General features: G+C 41.1%; 1 protein-coding gene across 1 annotated transcript in view; it reads right to left on the bottom strand.

The window, feature by feature from the left end:
* Nucleotides 1-11,556, bottom strand: part of daam1a (dishevelled associated activator of morphogenesis 1a) — a 43,563-nt gene extending 32,007 nt beyond the window's left edge. The window contains exon 1 of the mRNA XM_049596246.1: nt 10,881-11,556. The gene's annotated coding sequence lies outside the window, so the exon portion shown is untranslated. The remainder of the gene's footprint in view (nt 1-10,880) is intronic.
* Between the last annotated feature and the right edge of the window lie 4,276 nt (nt 11,557-15,832).

Below are 15,832 nucleotides of genomic sequence, written 5' to 3'. Positions count from 1 at the left end.
GAAGCCCCATTTCAAAAAATCCAAACTATCCCTTTAGACCAAACTAAGGACAGCTCAAGAGACATCTAATAAAACTTGATATTGACGTGTCCTTGATATTTGATATATAATGTTTCTAATATCAGTTTAATAGACACTCTTTGACACAAAATGTACATCAACTGAGCAGCTCCATTAAACTCTTGTCTTGTGTAACTTTAGTTCTGTAAGCAAGCAAATGAACTCTGTACCTTTAAACATGGTGCAGCTGAGGAGTCTGACTTGTAATCATGCTTTTTGAAAAGATGCCTCCTACCTGCCTCTTAAACACCAATACAGAGAGCAAGCAGATGTATTTATTGGCCTGCACACCTAACATTGTGCATGCTGCACAAACACTTATCCTCCATTCATCAACAGCAACATGATCAAACACATACACACACAGCTATACACACACATATTCATTTGGGTGTGATTAACAAGCCACAACTGGAAGGGCTGTTGTTCACACAGCTGAGTCACAAGGTGTGGCTTGGAGCACTACCATCACAGGCCTGTGCTCGATCATTATTCAAGGTTTGATTTATGATAGAAACAGAACTTTGGTATGTTTGGCCACTAAAGGTAGTTTCAGTGGTGCTGTGAATAACAGCAACATACTCAGCTCCTTACACTATCATAATGCAAATGCAGATGGTACAAAGTCAGCAAAGTCAGAGTCACAGCAAATATGTTTTCTCTTCACCAAGACTATCTTCCTGCAAAATACAACCCTGCGGGTAATTTATTCAAGCAGAAATTACAACCAATATGTACATTCAGTTTTAGAGGGTGACCTCTAGTGGCTGTAGTGATTATGACAGGAGCAAACCAGGAAGTCAGGTGAAGTTGTCATGTGATTTTTTTTCCAGTTCTGACCTTTTCACAGCATTACCCACATGTTTAAAAGTGCAACTGTTGATGTGATATATGAGCTAATCAGTCATTGACCCATAGTAAAGCTAATTAAAGCATGATCTCACTCCCAGGGCATCAAAATATGCTGCTTGGGAAGTTTCCTTGGCATTATTATAGTGACTCTGGGAGCACCCTGTAGCGTCTGTATAAGGTGCACTGGGCTTTCACCCACCTCCAATATAAACCCAGTGTTTGTGTCCCATGTAAAACTAAAAGTCAGCATTGAGTTATTTTGTCACATCAGTAGTTATGTGACTCTAGGGTGACCATATTTTGATTTCCAAAAAAGAGGACACTCGGCCGGCCACGACATAGCCTACTTAAATGATACTCGCAGTTTACTCAAAGATGCCTTATCATTTTAATATATTTAAAATTTATATGTATGGATAGAAAATTCAGTTATATTACAAAATAATATCTCTCAAAGACAGAAATTCAGATAGGCCCCAATAGGGGACACATACACACACTAGAGTGTGGTGATCCGAGCCCGACGGTACCTGACGGGTCGGGCCGGGTTTGGTCAAAAATGTAGCTATAAATTGTATTCGGGCTCAGGTTGGATTCGGTCAGCTTTCAGTGAAAATGTAGTGTAAAAATAAATAAAATCCTATTGTCTGTCTTGTTTATTGCTTGGGCACTGTTATTTACGTGACAACACCTGAACATAACACACACAGACACACATTGGCTGTTTGTTTCTACCTCTCCCCTCTCTGGAAGTCTCGGACCTCCAGCCGCCCGCCTCCGCCTTGATTAAACGCTGAAAATAAAATAAAAGAGGGAGACAGGTTTTTCCTATTTTATCTTATTTTGTTATATTTCTCCCTCTCCTCTCGCTAGAAGCGTCGAACCTCCCGCCTCCCGCTCCTGTCTCAAACACGGAGGTCTCCCTCTCCGCAGCTGAGCACCCACGGTGCACGCCCGGCCTGTGTGACACAAACTCAGCGCTTTGGTCATTAAATAATGTCGGGCTCGGTTCAGGTTTGGACAGAAATATGCTGCCCGTGCCGCTCTCTAACACACACAAACACACGGAAAACCGGACATTATCATCAGTTTATAAAAACCCCCGGACGCCCCGGATGGGACGCGAAAAGTGTCCGGGCAAAAGAGGACGTTTGGTCAGCCTATGTGACTCTACTGACATGACTAACTTCAGCACTGATTTTTTCCTAACCCTACAAAGTAGTTTTGTCACCTAAACCTAACCACCCACTCCTTACTCAGTTGGTCAACTTACTTGACTTACTGCTGAAGAGTTTTACATTAAGATACAACGTAAAAGGAAGCGTGCATCTACTTATGGACAGCAGGTTTGAGCTCATGACAGTGCAAGATGTAAATGTTAACGGCGTCCTCCTCGGTTGCACCAGTGGCGTGCTGCTCTCTGCTTTCGACACTGATGACAATCTGGTTAATACAGGAAATGCTGATTAATGATTGGTTCACTGCTGGTAAGTAAACGTTGGCTGTAATGTCGTTTTATGGTTAGACTGGACTGACAGGAGGTTTAGGAGCAGCAGGGTGGTTATGTGAAGCATGCTGACCTGACAGACAGGCAGAGGCAGAGACACACCCTGACCTTCAGCAGGAAGAAGATGTACTGATTAAGGACAGCTAAGATCAGTGATATGAGATGCTTGATTCAAGTCTGGAATTTGTACTGCTTTTAAATGAAAACGTCTCATCAAAAATCACACAAAAATGTCTGGAAGCAGTTCCCTGTAGGGTCAGGTCAGTTACATAGAATTCTAAAGGTACAATAGCATGTAGAGACGTATCTTCAGCTGATCTGCAATATTTACAAAAACCAAAGAAACCAACAAGGTTAGCCAACAATTAGCTACAACAGCTAATCCAGGGGGCTGATTATTGTGTTTGCTTTCTGCCAAATGGGAGTAGCAATGATAAATGTAACATCTAGAGAGGGTGCCTCGGAACACTAAAAGGTTGTCCAATCGGATAAGCAGAAGATCAGTGCTGAATTTCTACTGCATATTCAGCTCAACTCGACTCTACTGGACCTTCTTTTGGTGCCAGGTCGTTTCCCCTACTTTGTTTTCCACTGAGGATAGTACTCCCTCAGTAGCAGTTGGGATTCTTAGTTGATCGTTGCCGGAGGCATTATGTTGTTAGGTTGTCCATTCGTCCCATTCTTATGAATGTAATATCTCAAGAACACCTTCAGAAAATGTCTTCAAATTTGGCACAAACGGTCACTGAAACTCAAGAATGATCTGAATAGATTGTGTTTGTCAAAGGTCAAGGTCACTGTGACCTCACAAAACGTGTTTTTTTTCTCTAAAACTTAAGAATTCATACACTAACTATGACAAATATCTAACAGGATAAAATGAAGTGATGACATTTTATATTCAAAAGGTCAAAAGTGAACTTCACTGATCAAAAGTTAATGAAAAAAAAAATATTATTTACATAATATATATAATAATAATTTCTCAGCTCTTCTCTACTAATACTTTTAATTTTTCTCACTTCCCTTGCCCCCCTGAAGCTCTCAGATCCAAACCCATTGGTTCTTACTGAAGACAAAAATCTTTAAAAAATACCTCACATTGTCTTTTAATTGAAGGTGCTAAATATGTCCGCTGTTTTCCGTGGAGGCACGGGAGAAAAACAAAGTTTTCTTCATGAATTCAAGGTAACACAGCATGACAAAATAATATACAAATTGTTATTGTTGGGCAGTTAGAGTAATAACATTACTTTTCCAATAATGAGTAGTGTAACTAATTACTAAAAAGATTTCAGTGATAATATTACAGTTACCTCAAAACCAAACAACTTATTACTTGTTACTTTTGTTATCATGGCATTACTGACTTGAAATACAACATCACATCAGCAGATTAATTTTTGTAATCGTAGCACTGCACACAGTGCGCAGGCATGCTAGGTTGGAAGATGGAAACATTTACCTTAGCAGCTGGAAATATTTCCATTACTTTTATTTTGTTTGGAGGAAAGATGACTAGAACACTATTCATGTAAGTAGTTGTACTAAAACTCTTTCTACTGCAAAAAATACTTTCTCAAACCTCCAGTCTGAAACACCTCGGCTACCACGACCAACAGCACAACAACATAAAGCTCCAGGAAATACACCCCACCAAAGGTGAGCCCTTCTCCACTGCAAAGATCAGCAGTAGCCCTACACTGGCTTAACAACTTAAACTGGATTTTAATTGTGGGCAGCTGCAGGCTACAAAGAGTAAGAAAACTTGTGGGTGGACATGTGGTGGGTGTAATGTTGCTCCGTAAGTGACTCCCTGTCTTTTGGGCAGAACTTTGAGAAAGTACTGAGGGGCTGTGGCTTAGGGGTAGAGCGGGCTGTGCACTAATCAAAAGATCAGCGGTTCGATCACCGGCTCCTCCAGTCTGCATGTCGAAGTATGTGTGTAAAAAGCGCTTTGAGTGGTCAGATGACTTGAAAGATGCTATACAAATGCAGGTCCATTCAAAATTGCATTTTATCTAGCTTTAGCTGCACTTACCGGCAATTACTCTGACATTCACATAGAGGCACACATCTACATTTGGGGAGATACACAATTACCAATTTTATGGAGTGTAACAGAAAAGTAACAGCACAAGTAGTAGTGTAATGAATTACTGTTGGTAGGGAGTAATAAGTATTGTAATGTGATTGATTTTGGAAAGAGTAATGAGTAATATGTTACATTTTTAGAGTAACGAGCCCAACACTGCAAATGGTCACTTTGTGAGTGAAGTATTTCTTTAACAGTACAGTACATGAGTGAGTGTTGTGTTCCACCACTGGATGTTACTACAGAAGATTTTTTTGCCCATGGCTGTTAGTAGAGAAAAGGTCAGCAATGCCCACAGTCAGTAAGATGATCTCCTGGCGATCATAAAATCCAAAACTCATTTCATGGCAAACACATCATTGTTTCCATATCAAAGTGTCGGACAGATCGACTCACTGACAGACAACAAAATCACAAAGAACTAAAAACAGTGCACGTTTACAGCTGATGTCCATGCATGTGTTGTTGGTATAAAGCAGTATACACAGGCAGTGACCTTGCCTCAGTCATGTGAATGTGTTAAAGTAAGCTGCAGGACTCTAATAATGATCAGCACTGTGTGTGTGTGTGTGTGTGTGTGTGTGTGTGTGTGTGTGTGTGTGTGTGAGTGGTTATGTTGTGTATAGATTGATGATGACAGCGTTATAATTCATCCTGATGTTCAGATGGACCAGTCAGCTCAGAGTTCGCAGGGTTTAATCAATACTTTATTGATCATTGGAGGGAAAGCGTATTTTCTTTAGCCCCGCTTCCACACAGGAAGTCAAAGGTCAGTGTCAGTGACAGAACAGCAGCGCTGGAACTGGTGGGGATTCACGGTCTCACTCAAGGACGATTCAGCCTGTAAATGTTTGCTAGAGCGTGTTGTTTCCCAACAGTAATGTGTGTTGTTGATGAGGCTGCAAACCACATGGTCTCGTCCAGCAGAAAAACAGAAGCCTTCTCAATCTGTCTCCTGATGAGCCATTTCCATCTCACAGTCTGCAGTCCTCAGTCTCAATGGATAAGGCTGGTGTTATTCTATAGTTGTCATTTGTCAAAAGATCAAAACGAATAATGTCTCAGTCCATCTCTTAATACTTTCTCACTTCCCTTGTCCCCCCTGTAGCTCTCAGGTCCAAGCCCACTGGTTCTTACTGAAGACGTAAATCTTTAAAAACACTTCACCATTATAGTTTCATTTTGGACAAAAATGCTTATTAACTTCCTAAAACAACAGGACACTGCAGTTTTTACTAACTCAAACAAGGGGACTGTTGGGAACTATTTTCAGCTGCAGATTAATCCTCATCTGGTGTAGTATTTGAGACAGCAGGATGGTATGTGTGGGATTGACACAAAATAAACTACAGTGAGTAGAAGGAGGAGGGAGCTGGTGGTTTGGGAAGCATTTTTTCTCATTTCACATCATTTCATTTCTTAAGGCCCTGACACACCAAGCTGACGGTCAGCCATTGGCCAATGTCAGCCCATCAGTGAGGGTCTGTTGTTCTTGTTATGGCAGTGTGTCCTGCACTGTTGGCCCTTGTAAGGTTTTTTTGAGCTGATTCAGCATGGTGAGTTGAAGACTGTGGAGCCCATCAGTGAATGATATCATTCTGATTGGCAGAGGGAATGAGATCGATTAATAGTTGTTACATTAGGTAAGATTATTTTTTTATTATTTATTTTTAGCCATTGAGCTCTTTAGCGGAAACGGTTAATAATTGTTTTGTGTTATTGTTAACTGGTGCACAGTAAATATCCTATGTTCCTTTAACATTGAGTTGTGTTGTTAATGTGCTAACTGGCTAACTAGCATCTCCAATCCTACCTGTTGGTCTTCCAGTTTCCCTTTTTAATGATGAATACAGACTACCACAATCTGCTGGTGTGGAGAGTTATTTTCTCTCACGCAAGTGTGTGTACCAATTTATAGATGTGTCTTTTTAAATCAATGGGAAAAAGTTTTGGGCCACAATGACAGTTGGCTTCAAGGCCTTGCGCACTTCGTGGGGGCCTGATTAGGGCCAGATCTAAGGAAAAAAATGAGAGCAGGAAGTGTTTTCATTATAATGTCAATATGTTGAAAATTAAGTTGAAATGTTGAATACAAAGTCAAACTTTCAGTATCATTTTTTTTTGTGTGTTTGTTTGTTTTTACATTGCAGGAATAAAGTCAAAATGTCAAGAATAAAGTCAACTCCTCTGGTCCATCCAACACATTTTCACTCCAACCTTGTCACATATCGAGGTTTGGTCATGGACTTTTCACATCAAGATATGGCGTGCAAGGTACCCTGGGTGTGTTGGTTGCTGATGTTCTTGGATGCCGTGTCAACTTCTGCCTGTAACATGCTTTGTGCGTTTACAAAATACACTTCCATTTTCACAGGAAATGTACAGTTTGCATACAGTCTCTTTCAAAATAAACACATTACGTTGGTACAACACCGCAAATCAAAGTTTTTTTCCTTCAACGACAAACGCACATGGTTGGATAAAGCCACCATAAGCATGTGGTTGGATTTAGGAAAAAAGAACAGGGTTTGGCTTTACAATAACCAATCAAACATCAGCCTCCGGGGTAAAAGTCGGCAGCTGTTGGACCCATCCACCCTACTTGGACCTAACTTTCCTTGTTGTCCTGCCTCGTTTCCCCCTGATGCTGACGGGCTCTGTTACACAATAAGCTGGAACACTGGAATTCACTGAGCAAGTGCCAGTTTTTGACAACTTCAGAGTGAGACTGGGTTGCTCCATTATATTGTGTATTGTGATATATCATATCATCTCTGTGTTGCACACAGGTGTGGCCATTAACACCGTTGCATCTGTCCATTATCAGCTATTTCAGTTTAGACTTTAAACTTTCCAAGTTTGTGTGGTATTTCCTTCTGAACAGAAACAATTTTCGGCACAATTTCTTCAGAGTCCTAATACTTGTAAACACACCATGTTTCTGTGCTAAAACATGTGCTGGACACATTTTCCCCACAACTACAGCAGTTATTAGCACGAGCCTATGGCATTTTACATTGTACAGACTAGCCTAGCGGTTAGCAGGCTTTTCCTCTACTCATATGAAGCCAGTGACAACAGCAACATTTAACAAAGGTAACGTTACAAAATTCTGTTCCATTACAGCTCACAAGGTTCACTGATACAACAACTGTCTCATACTAAACACGTTCTCTAAACAAATACAATATGCTAACATTATTAGCACATGCTTATGGCATTTTACATTGTATAAATTGACCCGTTGCTAAGCCGCGACCCTTTGTGATGGTCCGACAAGCTGTTGGAGTTAAGCATGGGGCCCACACTGTAACTAACTGCACTCTCTGAGGAAATATTATAGTGTTTTTGGAAAAATGAAACAGTGATTCCAGAGAGAGCACACAGGTCTACAAAATGGCTTGAAGGATATATCCAGGATGTCAAACTCACTCAGCAGCAAAAGCAGGTTACAAAGCACAGAGATAGTCAGAGGCTAAAACCAAACTATAGGCTACAGATCACAGTGTAAAAGTGAACCACTACATCACTGCTGATCGCCACAGAAGACAATGAATATAAAAGGAAACTTTGCCGATACTGAACCAGCTGTGTGGCCCCTGTGCCTCCACCGCTGGACGGACAGGGATCTCCTGGGGAGGTCAAATAACGTTCATATGCGCACGATGCGATGACACACACCTGTTTGAATATCAGCAAAGTTTCCCTGCTTCCCTTCACTGGTTCCTGTACAGCAGGGTCGGCCTTTTTTTCACTGTTGTAATCATTAAAAGCAAAAGCAGCTTTTTTAATTCTGGAACCAGCGGTGCCAAAATCATTCTTCCCACTATGCAATTCTATCACAGCTGATTCAAGTGTGTCATCATCGTGTAACAGGTAGTGTGTTTTATACTATATTTTGGTACCTCCTCAGAATTTCACTGCAGACATTTTTATACATGCTGCCACATAATATCATAAATGAATATACTTTTTTTTTTCTCAAGTCAAACATTAGACTGCTTGAATGCCAATGAGCAGCTTACATCCGCCAGTTGGGAGCTGGTAGGTTTTCAGTCAGACATTTGACAGTAAAATGCACTTAGAACTATTTGGGTGCAGTGCAGCATCACGTTGTTGGTGTCTGTACACTTCTGCACAATACACATTATACTACAAGAATATTTCATAGGTGGCATTTTGAAACTTTCCCTCTTAAGCAGTTGGATGTGAAAGCCAACTCTGCACAGGCATTATTCTGCCCAGTGAAGCTCAGACATGTCAGACTGACTCTGCGTAGAAACAGTGACTAAAACACATATCTGAATGGAGGGAACTTCAGGTCTGAAGAAGTCTGCTGGCAAGGATCCTGTGATGTGATCCTCCAATCTGAAACATTCAACCTCCATTTTACAGTTTCAATAGTACAGGATCAGATAAGTGAATAATTAAAGCAGAACCAAACTGAAACTACAAACTAAATGCCACAGCAAGCCCATGCACATTTTATTTGAACTCCAAATATTTGCTCCAGATAGAAGATCTGTCAGGTTCCAAAATCCAACAACACAAACACTCAAGGTCAGACACAGAAACTTTTTAGTTTCACCTAGTTCAGCTCACTGACCACTGACTATTTACAGGGGAGTATTCACTTATTGTCATTACATATTTGATCTTTTTTTTTTTTCTTCTCTAACAGCATTTAGGTTTTAAAACAATGATGTTATAACACCCAGGGCTGTATTGTAGCTATCACTGAGGAACCACAGGTTATATCTTCTGAGCTGTTTCTGGGATTTTTTGATGTTTTAATGACCCAAGGAAGAGGTTACATTCTTCCGTAACACAATTACACACAGTTACAACCATTCACGCTCACATTCACACCTGTGGGCAATTTAGAGACACCAATTAACTTAACCTGCACGTCTTTGGACTGTGGGATGAATGTGGAGTACCTAGAGAAAACCTACACTGACACGAGGAGAACATGCAAACTGCACAGAAGGGCTCCCACACCTTGGATTTGAACCAGGAACCCTCTTGCTGTGAGGTGACAATGCTAACCAATGTAGCACTTCAATTTACCATTTACAATGTAACGTGAGTGATTTAGAACACATTTAAACACAGTTTCCTTCGGCTTATGGCCTAACACATTGTCCCATGGCCTGCTGGGAAACTCCACCCACTGAGTCAAATTAACTAGAAACTCAAATATTGTTGACCTAATATAAAAAACAAGGCATGAGCTCAAGCTCACAAGGGATGAGTTTGTGTGTCAAGTGAACATAAAGTTTTACGTTATTTTGACAATCCGGGGCATTTGTGTTGACTTTATATTAAAATGTTGTGTCATGGATGGATTGGGCTTTACAGTGTGGGTGCTCTCAGTGTCATCTAGAACATCTTTCACCATACATCGTCTGTGGAGCAGCTCCAAACTTTATATCCTATGACAGGTATGTCCAAAGTCTGGCCCAGGGGCCAATTGTGGCCCGCAGACCAATTTTAATTGGCCCTCGGCTTGACTTTCAAAATATACCATATGTGGCCCTTCACACAATAATGGTTAATCGAGCAAGATCACTTTGCATTTTTACCCCTCACCTCACAATGACAGGACTATCACACACTACATTGTAGACAGGCATCAAGTAAATGATTAAAAGATAAAAAATGGTTGCATTTGTCTCACTTTTTTTTTTTTTTAAACCCATGATTATTTTATCTGGCCCCCATTCAAAAAAGTTTGGGCACCGCTGCCCTATGACATCACAAAGTTTAGCGCTCTAGTTTTTGGATTTGGGAGAGAGAGAGATGTTTATATTTGCTAATATTTCTGGAGTGTCTTAAAAAAAAATCCTGAATTTTGAAACTGGATAAAGTTCCCCTTCACAGTTAGGGAAAGATCATGGAAAAAACAACACTGTAGTCATTACATAAATATTGTATTTTAAGATTGCCTTTTGGTGTAAAACAACTGAAATACATTGTCAGTGAACATTTTGCTGATACATTCAGTATCAGCATTTTTGCAACTGGCCAGGTACATTAATTTGCAACATTTTCTCATTATGTTAATAGAAAACATAATTTGCTATGCATTACGTTTCCATCAAAATCTATCTGCTGTTTTGAATTGGTTGTATATAAACTTGATTTCCAGGAGACAGAGCTGTACAGTACTGTACCCTGTGGGTATGTATTTAGAAAAATGCTGTTCCCTTACACTTAGTTTACATTTAAGTTACAGCAACTATTTTATTGGTTCTTGATTTATTCTGGTTTTTGCAGAGGGCTGGGTTGTGCTGGGGGACAGTTGGAGTGATATACTGTCATCATCTTCTACATAAAGTATGTGGATCATCATGAGTTTCTTACCTTTTTTATCTTCTATCTTCTATGTGATGCAAGGAGATGCCATGTTGAGCCTCAGCAGTGTGTGTAGCAGCAGTTCGCTGAACATTATATATTTTAGATGTTTTGTGTAATCCAAAGAAGTAAATGAGAAAAAAATATGTTTCGAAAAGGGAATAAAAATCTGATGAAGCTTCAACTCCACAGACACAGATTTGACTTGAAAATACAGCACCAAATCTGAAACTTAAATCAGCCTAAGGCACTTCCAGTAGAGCTAGAGTTGAATTCAAATGTTCAAACACAGTCCGCCATCCTGATCCACAAGAAGTTTGTTCAGTTAGAAAGTAGGTAAGCAGGAAATCCACAACAGAGAGAGATATCACCGGGAGCTGATTCAGACAGGCATTTCCTTAAAGACTGCAGGTGTCCAAGAAAATACAAATCCACTTATCTTCTCTTTTTCCTTGTTCAGTTCTGATGTGTTGAGAGTTGATCAGTGTGTGTGTGTGTGTGTGTGTGTGTGTGTGTGTGCGTGTGTCTGCCTTTCTGTTTCTCTGTCAGGCAGAATGTAGAGAGAAACTGACAGATCAGCCTGGGTGAGACTGTACAGTGTGTGGTGAGTTCAGAACACACACTACTGCATTCCTGGTGGAGGCAGTCACACCAAGACCTCACCCACTGCTTAGTGTGTGCATGTGCGTGCATGCGTGTGTGTGTGTGTGTGTGTGTGTGTGTGTGTGTGGGAGAGAGAGAGAGACAGAGAGAGAGACAGTCAAGTTGTAATATCTGTGCAGCGTCTCATCACGTCTGATAATGAGGAGATGTGGATCATGGTTCTTGCTGCACAGCCCTTTAGAACCAGTTTTACTAACTGTGTCCTTATTAGCATTGTTACGTCAGCAGCCTGCTCTCATGTGATCATGCTCTGTTGTCAACATATTACAAGTGATGGAAACACTGTCAGTGAGAAATGGCTGTCATTAGAAGCTTGTCTATTTGGATCAGAACTTTGCCAGGGCAGCTGTCCAAATGTAACTATTGTGTTGCTCCTTTTCTACCCACTGAATCTCAGGTTTTGCTGTTTGTTATTCTGATTTTTTTTTTTTTTTTTTACTTACTGTCATTTCTTACCAAAAAAAAAAATACTTAGATTACATGTTGACACTTGTTGGTACGGAAGCGTATTGCATTCACTTGACAAATAAAAAAAGCTCTGTTTTTCGGAGTATTTGTTTCTGTTTTTCGGAGTAATTTTTTCTGTTTTCGGAGTAATTTTTTCCCTGTTTTTGTCCTGAATGAGGAGACGAGATACTTCAAAATCTCGTGAGAAGCTCCCACCTGGCACCTCCAAGTGACCCCTGCATCCATGGTGACTCCTGCTCATGGATGTATTTTGCTCCTAGACAACTTCAACTACAGGATCAATAAGGGTAAGGCATGTAATTAGTTACACACAGGGTATGATAATCTAGCTATGTTTTCGACTGCATCCTTTTAGTGTACCCTTATCTCTCGCAAGATTTTGAAGTATATCATCTCCTCGTTCAGGAAAAATAATTACCACGAAAAACAGAAGAAAAAAAATATCACGAAAAACAGGGAAAAAATTACTCAGAAAAACAGGGCTTTTTTTATTTGTCAAGTGAATGCAATATGCTTCCATATGTTGGCACCATCTCCATTACAATTAACTGAGCAAACTCCATTCACTGTTGAAGGTGTAAGATGTGTTTAAAATCTCCACAAGAAGATAATGAGTGAAACTTAAGTGACATCAAATTACAGAATGAACTTTCATGCTTTCATGCTGGCATTTATTGTTGTAATTCTCCTAGTCATAAATAATTTGTCATCATTTTAACTCCATGTATATTTACTAGGGCTGTGAAAATAACATGTTCATTTTGATTAATTAATCACAGAAAAGTTAATGTGTTAAAAAAAAAAATGAACGCTGATTGATCGTGTTTCATGCTGCTCTTTGACCCGATGTGTCATTGAAGGCCACAGTGGTTTTGTCACATGATGGAGGCTGACGAGACAAAGCTGCTTGGCCCCGTGAATGGAACATTTACATGTAAAAAATGCCCAGATGGAACTGTTGATAGGAGCAATTTCTGCAGTAAGGCATTTCCATACCATCAGAGTACTTCAAGCCTGAAATATCACTTCAACGCAAAGCATTTAGTAGTGAACCCAGAGGTCCGGGCTAAAACAGCCTCTGATGCTAGCGCTAGCAGCCAGCCTCATCAAGCCACACTCGATCAGGCATTCAGACACAAACTGAGTAAATCTACCTGTGACCGACTAACTAACTCTCTTGCCAAATGGATTGCAATAGACTGCAGACCAGTTTCGGTGGTAGAGGAAAGGGGGACAATATGTCCAAAGTCCAGCAGCTTTACTACAACATATGTGCCAAAATTATTTTGAATTGAAATTTTTTAATACTAAAATTGATTTCTGCAATTAATTTAGATTAATTAATCACAGAGCATGTAATTCATTAGATACATTTTTAATCGCTTGTCAGCCCTTATATTTACATGTATAATAAAAATGACTCAATGATTCAACTTTTGAATTTATGTGTTTCTCATTAAAGTTACGGACACACCAAACCGACAGCAAAGAACTAGCGGAGACGAAAGCCAACTGTTGCGTCGTCTACGTCGCCTCACGTCGAACTGTGTCAGTTGTATTTGAACACACGGACTACATCCGACAGCCAAGTAGCATGTACGTTCTGCGCCTGTGTAAGAGAGAGCGGAGTGAGAGAGTGGTACATCCTGTCAGCCGAGGGGTTTCCTATCTGTGCAGCCGAGCACCGCAGCACCTCCACGGACTATTACATCCAGACGGTCCCGGTGCATCCTCCGCAGGCTCCACTTCACTCAGCTGCCCGATAAACCTGCTGCTTCTTCCCACTTTAACCTGAATAACAAACCAGGGCTCGGTGCTCCGGTTGGATCCAAACGGAGAGCTTGGGCTAGCTCAGAGACTAGCGGAGGCTAACTGGCTGTGCTTCCCTCCGGTCATGCTGCGGCTAACGCTCCACTAGCCGCTCCCAGATAGGTTTTATTCAGGTTAAAGTGGGAAGAAGCAGCGGGTCTGCGGGGCAGTGAAGTGGAGCCTGAGGAGGAAGCACCGGTTAGCCCCGGTTTCACTACAGGCAGATTCACTCGCTAAAGGGGCGAGGAAATAAAACCTGAACAGCTGATCAGAGTGATCTCTCTCACCGACAAGCTCCGCCGCCGATTCAACATGCTCAATCGGCCGAAAAGCCACTGACGCTGAAGTGCCGATGGTGCGGGACACACCGCAAAAACTAGGGCGGCAGACACTCACCGACGGCCCAACTTTGGTTGATGGCCGACTGTTGGCTTGGTGTGTCAGGACGTTTAGTCCATTAAAATATTGTGTAAAGCTGTTTTACCTCGGGATCACAGACACTGATGTAAAAAAATCCTTTCACGACAGCAGAAAACATACATTTCTGGTGCTTCTTCACTAAATATGGGAATCATAGCAGGTTCCACACATGCACTTAGAATGTCAATGGTCAGCATGTCCTCAGAGAAGAAAGCCTCAAACACATACACAAATGCTCAAACAACATCAGACACTGTCTCACACAATTTAAAATCCTACACAGACTCAGGCAAAAATACACAACATATATCCAAATGTGTCACCCACTTGTGATAAATGTCATTCCTCAGAAGCAACCCTTTCTCACAGCTTTGTCTTGTGGCCTAAGGTTGCATCTTTTTGGTCCGATGTCTTCAACAGCGTCTCAGAAACTATTCATATTTCACTAAAACCAGAACTCAACTCCTCACTGCCCAACTAAAATTCCTCTTCTACTATATCATTACGGCAAAAAGCTATTAATAATTTCATGTCAATGTCAAGATTCAGAGAAGTACAAGCACACCATTTAAAGCCGGACGTATCAGCATATAATTTAAAGGTAATCTACAACAAGTTCATTTAGAATGTCACAACACAGCTCATTGAAGGACAGAGAAAGGAAGACCAAATATGAATTGTAACTTACTATGAGACAAGAGAGAAAAGAAATATGAAAACTCGTAGAGACGGCTCAGGTGACATTACATCGTCTGTGATGGAATGTTGGCTGGTGAAGAGAACGAAACCAAATGTTACCAAAACAAACACGGTGGAGGCCAGAAGTCACCAGCCAAGTGTGGCAGGCTGTCAGAGCAGTTCTCTCTGAGGTTTCATTTTGGGCTTGTGTTTTATTTTAAATACATAGTCTCAGCTTTCAGAATATAAAACACTTATCACCAAATTCAGATGAAAAAAACAGTGCTGAAGCTTGTAAAGACATGATGACAAGCTGTGTACACTTATCAACTGCACCATGGCAGGGCAGTAGTCACTATATACATTGAGGGGGACACGTCCCCCCCAGTGTTCAGATATGCCCAAAATGTCCCCCCCAATATATAACTGAAACTGAAAAACATTGCTATTTCAGTCCTCCACACTGTGCTGCGTCACCTGTAGCAACAAGAGGCATATGTAAGGCTGCTGTTTGTGGACTACAGTTCTGCATTCAACATGATCCTACCCAGCAGACTCTTCACCAAGATGTCCAACCTGGGCATACAGCATAACACCTGCCTGTGGATTAAGGACTTCCTGACAAACTGGCCACAGTTGGTCAGGATGGGCCCTCACTGCTCCTCCACTCTGACACTCAGCACAGGAGCCCCACAAGGCTGCGTGCTAAGCCCCTTCCTCTACTCTCTGTACACTCATGACTGTGTACCATCTCACAACGCCACCACCATAGTTAAATTTGTAGATGGCACGACTGTGGTTGGGCTGATCACCAAAGGCGATGAGTCGGCCTACAGAGAGGAAGTACAGGGGCTGACAGTGTGCTGCAGAGAAAACAATCTGACTCTGAACTTCAAAAAAACAAAAGAACTCATAATTGACTT

Source organism: Epinephelus fuscoguttatus, linkage group LG14 (genome assembly GCF_011397635.1).
Source record: "Epinephelus fuscoguttatus linkage group LG14, E.fuscoguttatus.final_Chr_v1".
Taxonomy (NCBI): Eukaryota; Metazoa; Chordata; class Actinopteri; order Perciformes; family Serranidae; genus Epinephelus; species Epinephelus fuscoguttatus.
The sequence above is the reverse complement of the archived record's forward strand: the minus strand, read 5'-3'. Positions and strand labels throughout refer to the sequence as shown.